General features: G+C 57.0%; 1 protein-coding gene across 2 annotated transcripts in view; it reads left to right on the top strand.

Moving 5' to 3' along the window:
- Positions 1 to 3,153: 3,153 nt before the first annotated feature.
- Positions 3,154 to 11,823, top strand: part of CXXC5 (CXXC finger protein 5) — a 33,456-nt gene continuing 24,786 nt past the window's right edge. Inside the window, exon 1 of one of the 2 annotated variants that reach the window (XM_006086506.3) lies at positions 3,154 to 3,731. The gene's annotated coding sequence lies outside the window, so the exon portion shown is untranslated. Of the gene's footprint in view, positions 3,732 to 3,775; positions 3,895 to 11,823 lie in introns of those variants that run through there. The other variant, XM_006086505.3, reaches the window with a different exon arrangement.

The following is an 11,823-nucleotide window of genomic DNA, read 5'->3' as shown; positions in this document are numbered from 1 at the left end:
AAGCCTGGCCACAGAGTACAGTTCAGTGCATGCACTGCAAAGCCCCTGACAAAGGAAGACTGAAAGACAGTCCATGACCAGCTACCAAAGGGGTGCATATATCTGCCCAAAGGGAGTACTGTTTTCTAATTTGCACAAAGGCTAATGGTGGCCCTGTAGATATGAGCCAAACAGGCTGGGAATCAGAGGTTCCCAGTGGAGGTGACACATGCTGTTTGGTCATCAGTGAGGAGTTCATGAGATGAGCTTGATTATGGCCCTCCTGGGCAGAGGGAGCATGTAAAGCCATGGAAACTTGAAGGAAGAGTTTTGGGGTTTCTGAGGGAACCACTAGTGTTGAGTGTTATTGGTCAGCAGGGCCCAGGGATTTCAGGGAGGCATAGGGCTGGTTAGCGAAGCCAGGTCCAGCCGGGGAAGGGGCTTGGGCTCTGAGGAATCACTACAGGATGTAAAGCAAGTGAACCTCAGGGCAGATCTGTATGTGAGAAGCCTCACTTTGGTTCCAGTCTCACTTCAGTTCCCTCATCTGGAAAATGGGGATGATACTACTGCTGGGGCTGATGTAAGGCTTAAATGAGATAATGCATGTCAGCTGTTTAGCACAATGCCCTGCCCAGAGAGGGCATTGTGCTAAACATACTCCTTCCTAGAAGACAGGCCCCTCTCTCCTCCAAAGGTGCTGGACACTTAAGGAATTTGCTTCCTGAATCTAAACTGATTGAATAACAATGTGAAACTTAAATATTCCTCTTTGGAGGCAGGGAGAAAGGACAGAAATAGTGAGTCAGGGCGGCTTCACATCCCAGGGAAGGGGGCTAGAATGGGGATGATCTCCCCCAAGGCCAGACTGACACTGGATCCTTCCTGGGTGTCCCCTACTTGTCTCATTTGTGATGGTGGAGAGTTCTGTGTGGATGGTTTGCACACGACATTTCCTGTTCATGTTGCATTTTCCATGTCAACAATTCTGCCCTTCTCCCCTCTGGTTCCTACCTGGGTTGGATAGGGGAGGGTCTGGATCTCCCTCCAGTTCTTAATTTCCAGGAGCAGGGGAAGACTCCTAGATCCATCCTCTAAACCGGGCCAGGTGTGCACCAAAGCCCCTACTCCGAGAAAGTCACCTTTGGAATCACCTGGCTCATCTCCATTGCAGCCTGCAGCCCCGTGGCTTTGCTCTTCTGAATTGGGGGCAGAAGTCTCCAGTTAAAAAGTGGATACTAGTAATTCCCTAAGGTGGAAGCCACTATCCACCCTCCCGCATGAATGCTAGCATGAAGCTTCTTTTAGGTGTGCAGACCTGATTCTGCACTGACCCTTAGCTTCCGGAGCTCTACAGGATTGAGCTTCATTTCTTGGATCCTAATCCTCTGAGACCTGCTGCTAACTCTTGGGGAACAGGTGCCTCCTCACATTCTGTGCCTCAGCTTCCCCAGAAAAGGTAGATGGAGGTGGGCTAAGTGTTTGGAGATCCCAGCTGTATCTACATCTGGGACCCTCCCTCCTTTTTCTTTGTATGGTCAGTGCCAACATGGTACCTGACATCAGAGTGGGACCTAGAATGTGTCTTTAAGTAGTTTAGGGGTGATAAGAGGTGTTCACTTGTCTTAAAACTGTGTTCCCAGAGCAAGTACCTTGCTTTTGCTCACATAGTATGTTTGCTTGGGTTGACTTTTAGGAAGGTTGCTGGAGAGGAGAGGAAAGGCTAAACATCTCCCCTAGGGAACCATTCCTTGAATAAAGTTAAGAGTACACTTGGAATTTGTGGAAGGAAGGGAGGAAGTGTCCACAATGTTTGGGGAGGGACCACTCCTTATTGCCCAGGAGGCCAGTAGGGGTAGAGAGGCAACAAACACATTCCAGGTGAACTCTGCCCTTTGACACCTCTCTCACTCCCCTACCTCCTGGCTAAGTAAGTCAAGGTCCCAGGGCCAAATTTAGACTTGGAGGGTGGGCAGTTGTCTGCTCCCTTAAACAACTGGCCTCAAGGCCCTCCACTGCCTCCTAGGAGACAGGCAGGCTGCACAGAGGAGGAGAGGAAGTAGCGAGGTGGGAGCTGGTTTCGCTTCTCCCACGGCTTCTCTCAGAGGCCAGGCTGGGAGGCCTGTGGCTGGAGGCACCCGGGTCACCAGAGTTAACTCCCTGTTATCTGGGCCCCAATTGATCTAGGGTTGCAACTGTTTAACTCAAGGCAGACTTCCCCCAACTGCTCTGCTCCCTATCCCCCCAGGGTCTGGAGTCTGGGGGCTGTGTTTTCTCTGCCTCAAAGAAGAAACACAAACCCACCCCCACTCCCACCCCCACGAATTCCACAGAATTGCAGAAATTTTTCACTTTGGGATTATCTGCAGTTTGGAATTACAGCAGCTGGGGCTTTACTCTATGGATCCCTGAGATGGCGAAAAAAGGACTTCTGCCATATCATCAGCCCAGCATGGATATGCCGGACTAAAATCTGTACCCAATGGGCTTTTATAATCTCTTTCAATCAGTGTCTGCTGCGCGCTGTTTTAAGATAGGCACTATTTCATCCTTGGAGTTTGTAGGCCAGGGTTCCAGGGCACCACACACAATGTGAGTGCTTTAGCCCCAGGACTCGGGGCTTCGGACTGCCACTGGCGGCATAGGACGCAAAAATGTGTTTTCTTGGATCAGTTTCTTCATCTGTGAAATGGGAACAGGAATCTCTGCCCTTTTTCTCCCTGGGAACCAGAGCCCACCCAGTCCAAGAAAGCGCTCTGGATAGGTGGGGTCCTTGAACCGCGTCTAGCTCCAAGAGACCTCTGCTAGGAGATACCGGACCTACAGGCATCTGATCTGAGGGGCACGGCCGAAGAGGGGGCGGAGGGACGGCAGATTTTAAAGTGTGGTGGGTGTCCAAGCCTATGCACCCCTCATAAAACGGGGAGGTCCTCTTATTTTTGTAAAGTTGTGGGGAAAGAGGTGAAGACGAGGCGTGATGGGGAGCTGAGCCTGGGCCAATGTCGTCAGAGCGCGGGGAGCTGGAGGCGCCGCGGCTGCGGCTCGGGCCTCAGAGCCTGCGGCGTCTAAGTGGCCGGTGCTGCGCTGGGAGGGAGGCAGAGGGAGGAGGGAGGGGAGCCGAGGTAGCGGGGGTGGGGTGTGTGTGCGGGGGGAGGAGCAGTGAGTCCGGTCCGGGTTTTGCCGGCAGCCCCCGGGCAGCGTTCAGAGCTCCTGCCCGGGCGGGCGCGCGGCGGCGGCGGCGGCGGCAGAGGCGGCGGAGCCTGAGCGGGGATGTAGAGGCGGCGGCACTGGCGGCAGCAGAGGCGACGGCGGCAGCGAGAGCAGGCGCCCGAGCCCAGCGAGAAGAGCAGCCGAACCTTGCCCCCGAAGCCGGGCCCCGCGTCCCAGCCCAGGCCAGCCCGCGTCCAGCCATGCGCGCCGCCTGCTGAGTCCGGCGCCTCACGCTTCGCCCTCCGCCCGCGCGGCGCGCTTCTGCTTGGGGGGTGATTTAGTTGCTTTTGTGTTTTTTTTTAATTTGGGCCGCGGGGAGGAGGGCAGTGCTGCAGCTCCCCCCGGCTCCCCCCCCTCCCCGCCTCGGGCCAAGCCTAGGCGGCGTGACTCCGGCTCCGGACCCGGGCGCGGCGGACGGCGGGGCTGGAGAGGAGCGCACCGCGGCGGCGGTGCCCAGAGCGGAGCGCTGCTCCCCGCCCCGCCCCTCCCCCTCGTCCTCGCGGCGGCAGCGGCGGTGGCGGCTTGGACGACTCTGAGAGCCGGTAGGTGTCGAGCCACGGCCCTCCCCCGACCCCCCCGGAGGCCGGCCCCCTCCCCTTCCCCGCCTACCTCCCTCTCCTCCCCCGGGGCCCGGTGCGCGGCCAGGGCCGGAGTTCGCTGCAAGTCGGCGGAAAGTTTGGCGGCGCGGGCTCCCCCGAAGTTCAGGTGCGGAGAGCCAGGGACAGGGAAGGAGGGGTCCTGTTTGGGAGGGGTGGGGGACGCCTGCAGCCCAAGTCCTGGAGCCCCGGAGGCTGGGAACCCTAGCGCCGGTGATCGCTCGGTGGCCGCTGCTGTACCCAAGCTTCCCCTAGCCGCAGTTGGCGCGGTCGCAGATCACTGAGTTCAGACAAAAAGAGGGGTTTTAGGGTCGGGACTGCGGGCTGGGCGCCCCGGGTTGGGGCTGGGGCTCTCCCTGCGGGGGTACCGTCCTCTTCCCAAGTACTCAAGCTGGAGGGCGTTGAGGTGGCGGGACCGGGGGTCCTCACCTCTCGGTGCTGGGCGGGCGCTCCGCCTGCGGGGGCGGCTGATTGGCGATCCCTGGCGCGCACTCCCCCATCTGACCCCGCTCTGAGCCCGGTGTTTTGGGGGCGACGGTGACTGTCCTGGACCACGCGTGGCGGAGTCTCCCCCTCCACTTGGAGCGGGCGGCGGCCACATTTCCCCCTCCGGCGCTTCCCCGCTGCCCTCAGGGTGCCTGGCGGGCTGATCAAGTTTGACCTTTTTTCCCGTCAAAGTATCACGCCCCCCCCCCTTCACCGCGCCCCGCGGCCTCACTCCCTTCCTCTCCAGCCTTGAGGGGGGGGTGGGGGTGTCTTTCAGGCTATTTCCCGAGCCCCGCGTGGCCAAGCAGCGCGCAAAGCCAGGGAAGGAGAATGGGGGTGTTCCTCTCGCTGCGGAGCTGTGGGAGGCGGGTGTCCCAGGCGCCCGCCTCGCGGTTCTGGCCCCGCATTTACTCAATAAGTTCGGCCCCGAATCACCCTCCCCTTGGGTTCCCCTGAGCGGGGGGGGGTGGGGGGGGCATGAACCGCTGCGTTAAGAATGTGTTAATTTTCTTGCTGGGGGAAGTTGTCCTAACCAGCAGTGGGCTGCCTTCCGGAAGGGAGTGTGGGGTGCGCCTGGCTTTGTTTATTTGTAGGATCGACAGAAAGTGAGTGACCCCAGTTTTTAAATGGGGGGCCGCCTCTCGAACCTGTCAGAAGAGCTGAAGCGCCCGATGTGGGAGCCAGATCGCATTTTGGTTGTTTGTTTTCCCCCCTCCCCCAGTAATCGGAAGGGGTTCGCAGAGTTGGGTTCGTGTCGTGGGCTTCAAGGAGGCACCGGCAGATTAGGGGTGGGGGTGTTCTGTAGATACTCATCCGGGAAGATCCTCTCTCTCTCGCCTCTTGTTACGGGGGTCTGTGGGGTTGGCAGCCGCGCCCTACTTTGCCCCTGGACGCTGGGTGGTCTGAGAGTTGCGCCTTCGGGTGGGGGGGCTGCAGGGGGTCCCGGCGAACCAGCCTCTTGACCTCCGCCTTTCCCCGCGCCGCGGGTGCCGTTCGGTGTTGTGGCCCGCCCTGCCTCCCCTCTCCGCATTTGCGCAGGAAGCGCTGGGAGGGGGGCGTGTGTGAGGGTTCAGCCCTCGCCCCCGCCCGAGCTGCCCCAGGGCGGCCGGCGGAGTCCCTTTCAAGTTTTCCGCTGGGGCCGCCTGGCGGGGGCTGCGTGCGCGTTCGTTGCGGGCTTGTTTGGAGCGCTGTTTGAAAGCCCGGCGCCACCTCAGCTGCCCCGGCCCGCGGGGGCGGCGGCGGGGGGGGTGCGGGGGCGTCCTTCGTGCAGCTGAGGAGCATTTAAAGTAGACGTTTTAAGGGGGTGTATTGGCCTCAGCTTGTCCTGATCCCCTCTCCAAAGACCTCGACCCGCAGTGGGAAACCCAGAAACTGGGACCTGAAATCTCCCAAACCCCCTTTTGAGATCGCTGCGGAGAGACCGAGCCCGGCGTTACCTACTACTGCGTAGTGTTGATTTAGCAGTTTCCCTGGATGAGACTCAAGCAAGACTGGGGGAGGGGGGCCGAGGGGGGTTAGTGGCCCGCTCTGCAGCTGTCACCCCCCCTCCCAGAACGGAAATTGTTCTCTCTCCTTGGGGAGGAGGGAGAGGGGATGATTTTTGCCCTGGGAAGGGGTGGGAACGGCTTAGGGAGGTTGGTCTCTGGAGATCGTGGTAAAAGCCCCCCGAACCCCCAATTCTGGCAGATGCCGAAGCTCTCCCAGGGAAGCCCCTAGCCAGCCTTGCACCTCCCTCCCCCATGCCACCTCCTTTTTCAAGGTTCCTCTGCAGAAGACAGACCCTTGGCTGGCTGGCTGGCTGTCCGTCCGTTGGCGCCTTATTTATGTGTGTGTGTTTGGGCCCGGCTGTTTTCTCGGCTCAGCAGGTGACCCTGGCCCAGGCCTCCTATCTCCCCCGACAGAGCCTGTTGACTTACCCGTGGGCCAGCGGCCTCGTCTTTATCACGTGAGGCCTGGAATGTCCACCCGGCTGGGCTGGGGCTGGGCTGGGCTGGGCTGGGCTGGATGGGGGAAGGGAAGGGAAGGGGAGGGGAGGATTCTGCATCCAGGGCCCAGGCCAGTGCAGGCCTATGTTCTGTGGGCTCCCACTGTGACCCCCAACTCTTGCTGCCTCTTTCCAGCTTTTAGCTTGCCTTCTACCCATTTAACAAGTGTGAAACTGAGGCTCATAGGAGTGTGGGGCTGGGGTGGGCAGAATTGCATCTGTATAAAGAACCAAGTCTTTGGGCATTAAATACCCCGCCTTCGTTAGGATCCCACCTAGTTATGGGAGTGGGGAATGGAGGTGGGGTTCTCCTTGAGAGGGAGAATTGTGGGCTTGGCTGAGGCCAGCTGACTTTCCAGGGTGCAGGATAAGGTGGAAGAAGGGGGAGGATCCTGATGAGCCAGACCTAGGCATGCTTCCTGAGCCCCTGTCTGGAGGGATGACCATGATGCCAGAACTCCCCAGGCCTGGCCAAGGATGGGGTGGGGCTCACTTATTGTTACTACTGTTATTATTGCCTGCTCTCTCTATATAATTCACTTATTCATTCATTGGCCCAATGTGTGTTTATCCAGCACCTACTTTGTGTCAAGCCCCACCCTTCTGGGGGGGTGCAGAATGAATCACTGACTCCGCCCCTGCTCTGGAGGCAGGCCCAGGGTGGAAGCTCCACCCTCTTTCCCCACCTCCTGAAGTCCTGATTGGGGCTTTTCCTTTTTTTTCCCCCTGGGCTCTCCTTATCCTCATCACCTGGTCCCATTCTAGCCTCTAGTCTAGCGTGTGTGTGTGTGTGTGTGTGTGTGTGTGTGTGTGTGTGTGTGTGAAGTGTCCTTGATTAAGTGTATTAATAGTTAAACTCTCACTCATAGCTGGAACTCACCAGACCACAAAAAGCCTCCCCTGTTACTCACGCACTACTGCCCAACAAGAATATCCCACTCAAGTTTTTTTTTTTTTGCTTTCTCTTACTTCCCTCTTAATTCCCCCCAACTCTGAGCCCACCTCCCACGCTGCAGGCAATGAGAAAGGACTGGCCCCCTCAAAGACCCAGGAATCGCCCACCATTCCACCTGCTCCCTAAAGTCAGCCAGTGTCAGCTGCTAGATGAGGCTGTGTGGGTATAGTCTGTTGGCCTGGGGTGTGGGAATCTAGGCTGCCTGTGTGCTTATGACTCAGGACATGTATATCTGTGAATGTGTGTCTGTCTTGGGGTGGGGTAGTCTGAGCGTGTGTATCTGGGGATCTAGGAGTTGTGTGTGTCTGCATTGCATTTATTTGTCCCTGTGAATCTGGGAATATGTATATTCTGAGTTATGTATGCTTGGAATTTTGTAGAGTGTATATTTATGATTTGTGTATACCTCTGTGTTTGTATATGCTTGTAAATCTGGGAGTGGCTGATGCTCCCAAAGTGGTGTATCTGAATTGTGAAAGTGTAAACGTGAACCTGGGCATATCTGAGCTGTGAGGGCATTAATCTATGTCTGTTTTTGGTGGCTGTGTTCCTTTCTCTTTCTGTATCTTTGTCTTCCAGTCTGTCTTTCTGAGTCTCTCCCACCAGGTCCTTTCCTTCCCCTGCCCTCCCTGGCAGTAATTGGGCAGCTTCCCCGTCTGCCTGCCTGCTGGGAGTTTTGGAAGCCGTGGAGGGAGACAGGCTGGGGCCAGGGTGACAGCACGTATCCACGTCAATGGCAGCCTGTGATTACAGGAATAAAAGGATTTTAAGGTCATGGGTGTATTTTTTTTTAGTCCCCCACCCCTTTGGAGCCAGTGGCAGCAAAGGGCCAGAGTTCTGTGTCTGCTGGTTGTGAGTCTGTCTCCATGCAAGTGAACACATGTGGGGCTTTCCTGGGAATATGAACACATATGTGTACCTGCATGAACAGAGCCTGTGAGAGCATGTGTTCCTATCTGCCTGCTCCCTATGTGAGAGTCCACAGGGCTCTTGGGTGTTAAATGGGGCTGTTCTCTGTGTGCTGAGGAGCCTTCTGGCTCCAAATCCTTTCCTACCTGTCTTCTGCAACCCTCCCAGTAGGGTGTCTCTGGCCAGAGACTGGCTAGGCCCAGTCACCTGGGCCAGGCCACATCTCAGGGTGTCAGTGCCCCTGGCCCTGCTCCAGCCCCTGTAATTGCATTCTGCCGCCTAATCCCCCGCCAGCTCAATTAGATCGCAAATTCTTCTTCATTTCCTGCCTCTGATGCTGGCCTCCCTCTGGGCTTGGAGGGCCTAGAAGGGAAGGAGGGGATCCTGCCCCCCTTCTGCTAGCACTAAGGGCTCTTGGGGTGGGGGTGAGATTAGTTCCTGGCACACTGGCCCTGGGGTGCATGTTGGAACCTTGGGGATCAACAGGACAGGTTCTGATGGTCCTTTTTGGATTAGCCTCAGTATCCCCAAAGCTTGGTGAGGGGACTTGTGTTACCTGGTACACAGGCTGTGGGTAGACCAGGCAAATCACTCTGGCCAGGCCCCTAGGCAGTGCCCTCACCTCCGGCCTCCACAGGCTCTGCCCATCTCTTGCTCCCAGAGCAGTTGCTGGCCATTCCCCTAGCACAGGGCTCGTGACCTTGTTTTTTACTTTTCGTGTCCATTATGGGGGCCAGCAGAATCACTGAGCTCCCTCCCCTCTACTGAGCCCTCCTCACCCAGTCAAGTGTGTTTGAGCTCTGGCTCTGGAGTCAGACCTAGTTCCAAATCCTGGCCATGTGTGATTTGTGTTCTGTGATCATCAGATTCCTTATCCCTGATATGGGATGATAAGAGTGCCTGATCCACAAGACCATTTTCAAATGGGCACAAAGATGATTGTGCAGTGCCTAGCACCAGTGGCTAACCCACAGTCAGTGTTCAATTGAAGTTGGCTGTTATGGAGAAGAGGACTTCATATCCCCCAGTGAAAAGGAAGAAGAAAAACACGAGGCTCACATTTAGTCTTTCAGTTTCCATTATGTTAATCATCAGGTGTGTGACTTTGGGCGCAGTCACTCTGCCTGTCTGAGTTTCTTTTCCCCATCTGTAAAAGGGGACTGATAATAGGCTTGACCTCACAGAGGCTTGGGAGGATTGTCTACGTGCAGGTGCTTGGTCCCAGGTGCCCCAGCAGGTTTTCAACATATTACTTACCTTCTTTCTTTCCACTCACCACGCCTGGGTTGGGTGGGGCTGGTGAAGACACAGGCTCAAGGACGAGGGGACTGACCAAGGTCATGAGGCTGGTAATAGGGCTTGGGTGGGGTGGGAGGGCTAAGGCATGACCTGCTGGCTTGCTCGCTGGCTTAGCTGAGCGTTGAGCCATGGCCTTCCCTCCCCGCTGGTCTCTGCGGAAAGTGGTAGCTTGGCTGATTTTTTTTCGTAAAGGAGAAGCTGGAAGTCTACCCCTTCCTCCCCCAGGAGGCACCGTGGCAGTGGCTGTGCTGACAGGCCTCCTGGCCTTGCTAGGGTGGCTGGCAGCTCTGGAAGGCCGCCTGAGCGCAGATCAGCCAGAGGGAAGAGGGAACTGCAAAGGTCCCCTGCCATCACTAATCCCCACGGCCCCTCCCACCCTCAGCCTGTCCTCTAAGGGTGGAAAGACTGAAAGGAGCCACAGCAGGAGAAAAGCTGGGGAGACTGGCTCGGCTGGAGGTGGTGGAGAGGGACAGGTGGTGGGGGCGGGGGTCCCCGTTTTCCCCGGCAAGTCTCCTTATTTCTATGACCTCTGTCACTCATTGGCCTAGGCTCTTTAATATTTCATGGCCCATGGAGCCAGCCCCCTGCCCCAGCCCACAGGCCCCCTTTGTCTGCCTGTCGCTGAATTGCTGAATTACTGACCAGAGGCTGCCTCGGCCTTCTCTCAACTGGCCCTGACACCTTCCCTGTCCCTCCTGACCTGCCTCCCTGACACCTCTACTTGTCACACCCTCCATCTCTCACACTCCTCCTCTCCCCTTCTCTGACCATCTCTTTGCCCTTTTTCTCCATTTTCCTCTTTTGTTGGCCTCCTCCTTCCCAGTGGAACAGAAACCTCAGCAACTGGTCTGCCTGCCTGCCTGCCTCCCCTCTCCTGGGTCCACCCCTTCCTGCCCCCTCTCACCCCCCTCCCCTCCGCCCCAGCCGTGCTGGCTGTGAGAGCTGGTTTTATTTATTTTTCTGTTTGTTTGGGAAGAGGGCAGTGGCAGTTCTGGGCCCTGGCTGCTGTGTTCTGCCTAGAGCAGCGGGCAGGCTGGCCGTCCTGGCCTCCCAGGAATGTGGCCGGGACGCCCCGCGCTATATTTACTCCCCTCCAGCTGCCGGCCCCAGCAGGGCAGAGCCAGGCCTGCCTGGTGGCCCCAGGGGGAGCCCGGTACCCACCCTCCCTGTCTAGCAGACCCCACATGGCCCTTGGGCCCACTGTTCCCTCCCTTTCCTCTGACCTCCTCTGACCTCTTAGGACTTGCCAGGCCTACCAGCAGGAACACTCTTACATGGTGCCAGTACAGGCATAAAGTGTGGGCTCTAGGGCCTGATTCCTGTGGGCCAGCACCTGGAAGTGCCTTCCCCCAACCCCCACCCAGGGCCTAGCCTAGGCCTGTAATCTGGTGGCCAGAACTATGTAAAGCATCTTTCCAGGCCTCTCCCCACCAGGCCTGGTCCTTGCTCTTGCCACATCCTCTGATCACTGGCAGGGGTGGGGTGGGGTTGTGGGGGAACCTTACCTGGTATGAGCAGCTGTGTTCCCTGTACTGCTGCCCCACTGCCACATAATTTGCCCTCTGCTGGAACGCCCAGGTCCTTCACATGCACATACATGTGCACATCTAAGTGTTTGCACGTATATGTGCAACATGCATGAACATAGGCTGGATTGTACCTTCCTTGGAGACAGGGCCATGCCTCCTGCATTGACTCCCTCATTCATCAGATGCTTGTGGGATCCTTTGAGCCTGCTCCTTGCCAGCCTTGCAGTGGGATGTGGTAGTGATTCCTTCCCGTTCTCCCATGCCTGGCACCAGCTAAGTGTTTCAAGAGCTCTAGCTGTTGCTCTAATCAATTGCTGTCCTCCCAATTATTACAATAATAAGAAGTTGTAACAATGGTAGTGACAAGGGCTAACTGGCACTGTGTTTCTCGTCTTCACTGTAATCCTCACGGTAGCCCATTGAGTTGGGTGCTGTTGGCTTCCCCACGTACCAATGAGGAAACTGAGGCTGGAGAGTTTGTGACTTGCCCCAGGACATGCCACTGACAAGTGGAATTGGGTCCTAGCAGAGCCCTTGCCTGGCTGTGAACACCATGACAGCCAGGGTTGGTCTGCATACGGTTTTTCCTACAACTTCCACACTGCCTGGCACACAGCAGGGATTCCCTCAGTACTTGCTGACTTCAGGCTTTACTCTCTCCTTCTTGAGATCCCCGTACCCCTGTCAAGGGTCCTGGCATGGGGTGGGAACATGGGCTGATTGGCCAGTTAGGTGAATGAAAGAATGAATTAATGAATGACCAGATGATTAGTGGTGGGGATGAGTGCTCTCAAGGGACCCTGGGATAGGAGTTGTGCTTCTGATCAAATTGGTATGTAGAGATCCACTGGCCCTGTAGAGCATCCCGGGAAATGA

This window comes from Myotis lucifugus, unplaced genomic scaffold (assembly GCF_000147115.1).
Source record: "Myotis lucifugus unplaced genomic scaffold, Myoluc2.0 scaffold_28, whole genome shotgun sequence".
NCBI lineage: Eukaryota > Metazoa > Chordata > Mammalia > Chiroptera > Vespertilionidae > Myotis > Myotis lucifugus.
Note: the sequence above shows the minus strand (reverse complement) of the source record. Positions and strands in the feature narration are given on the sequence as shown.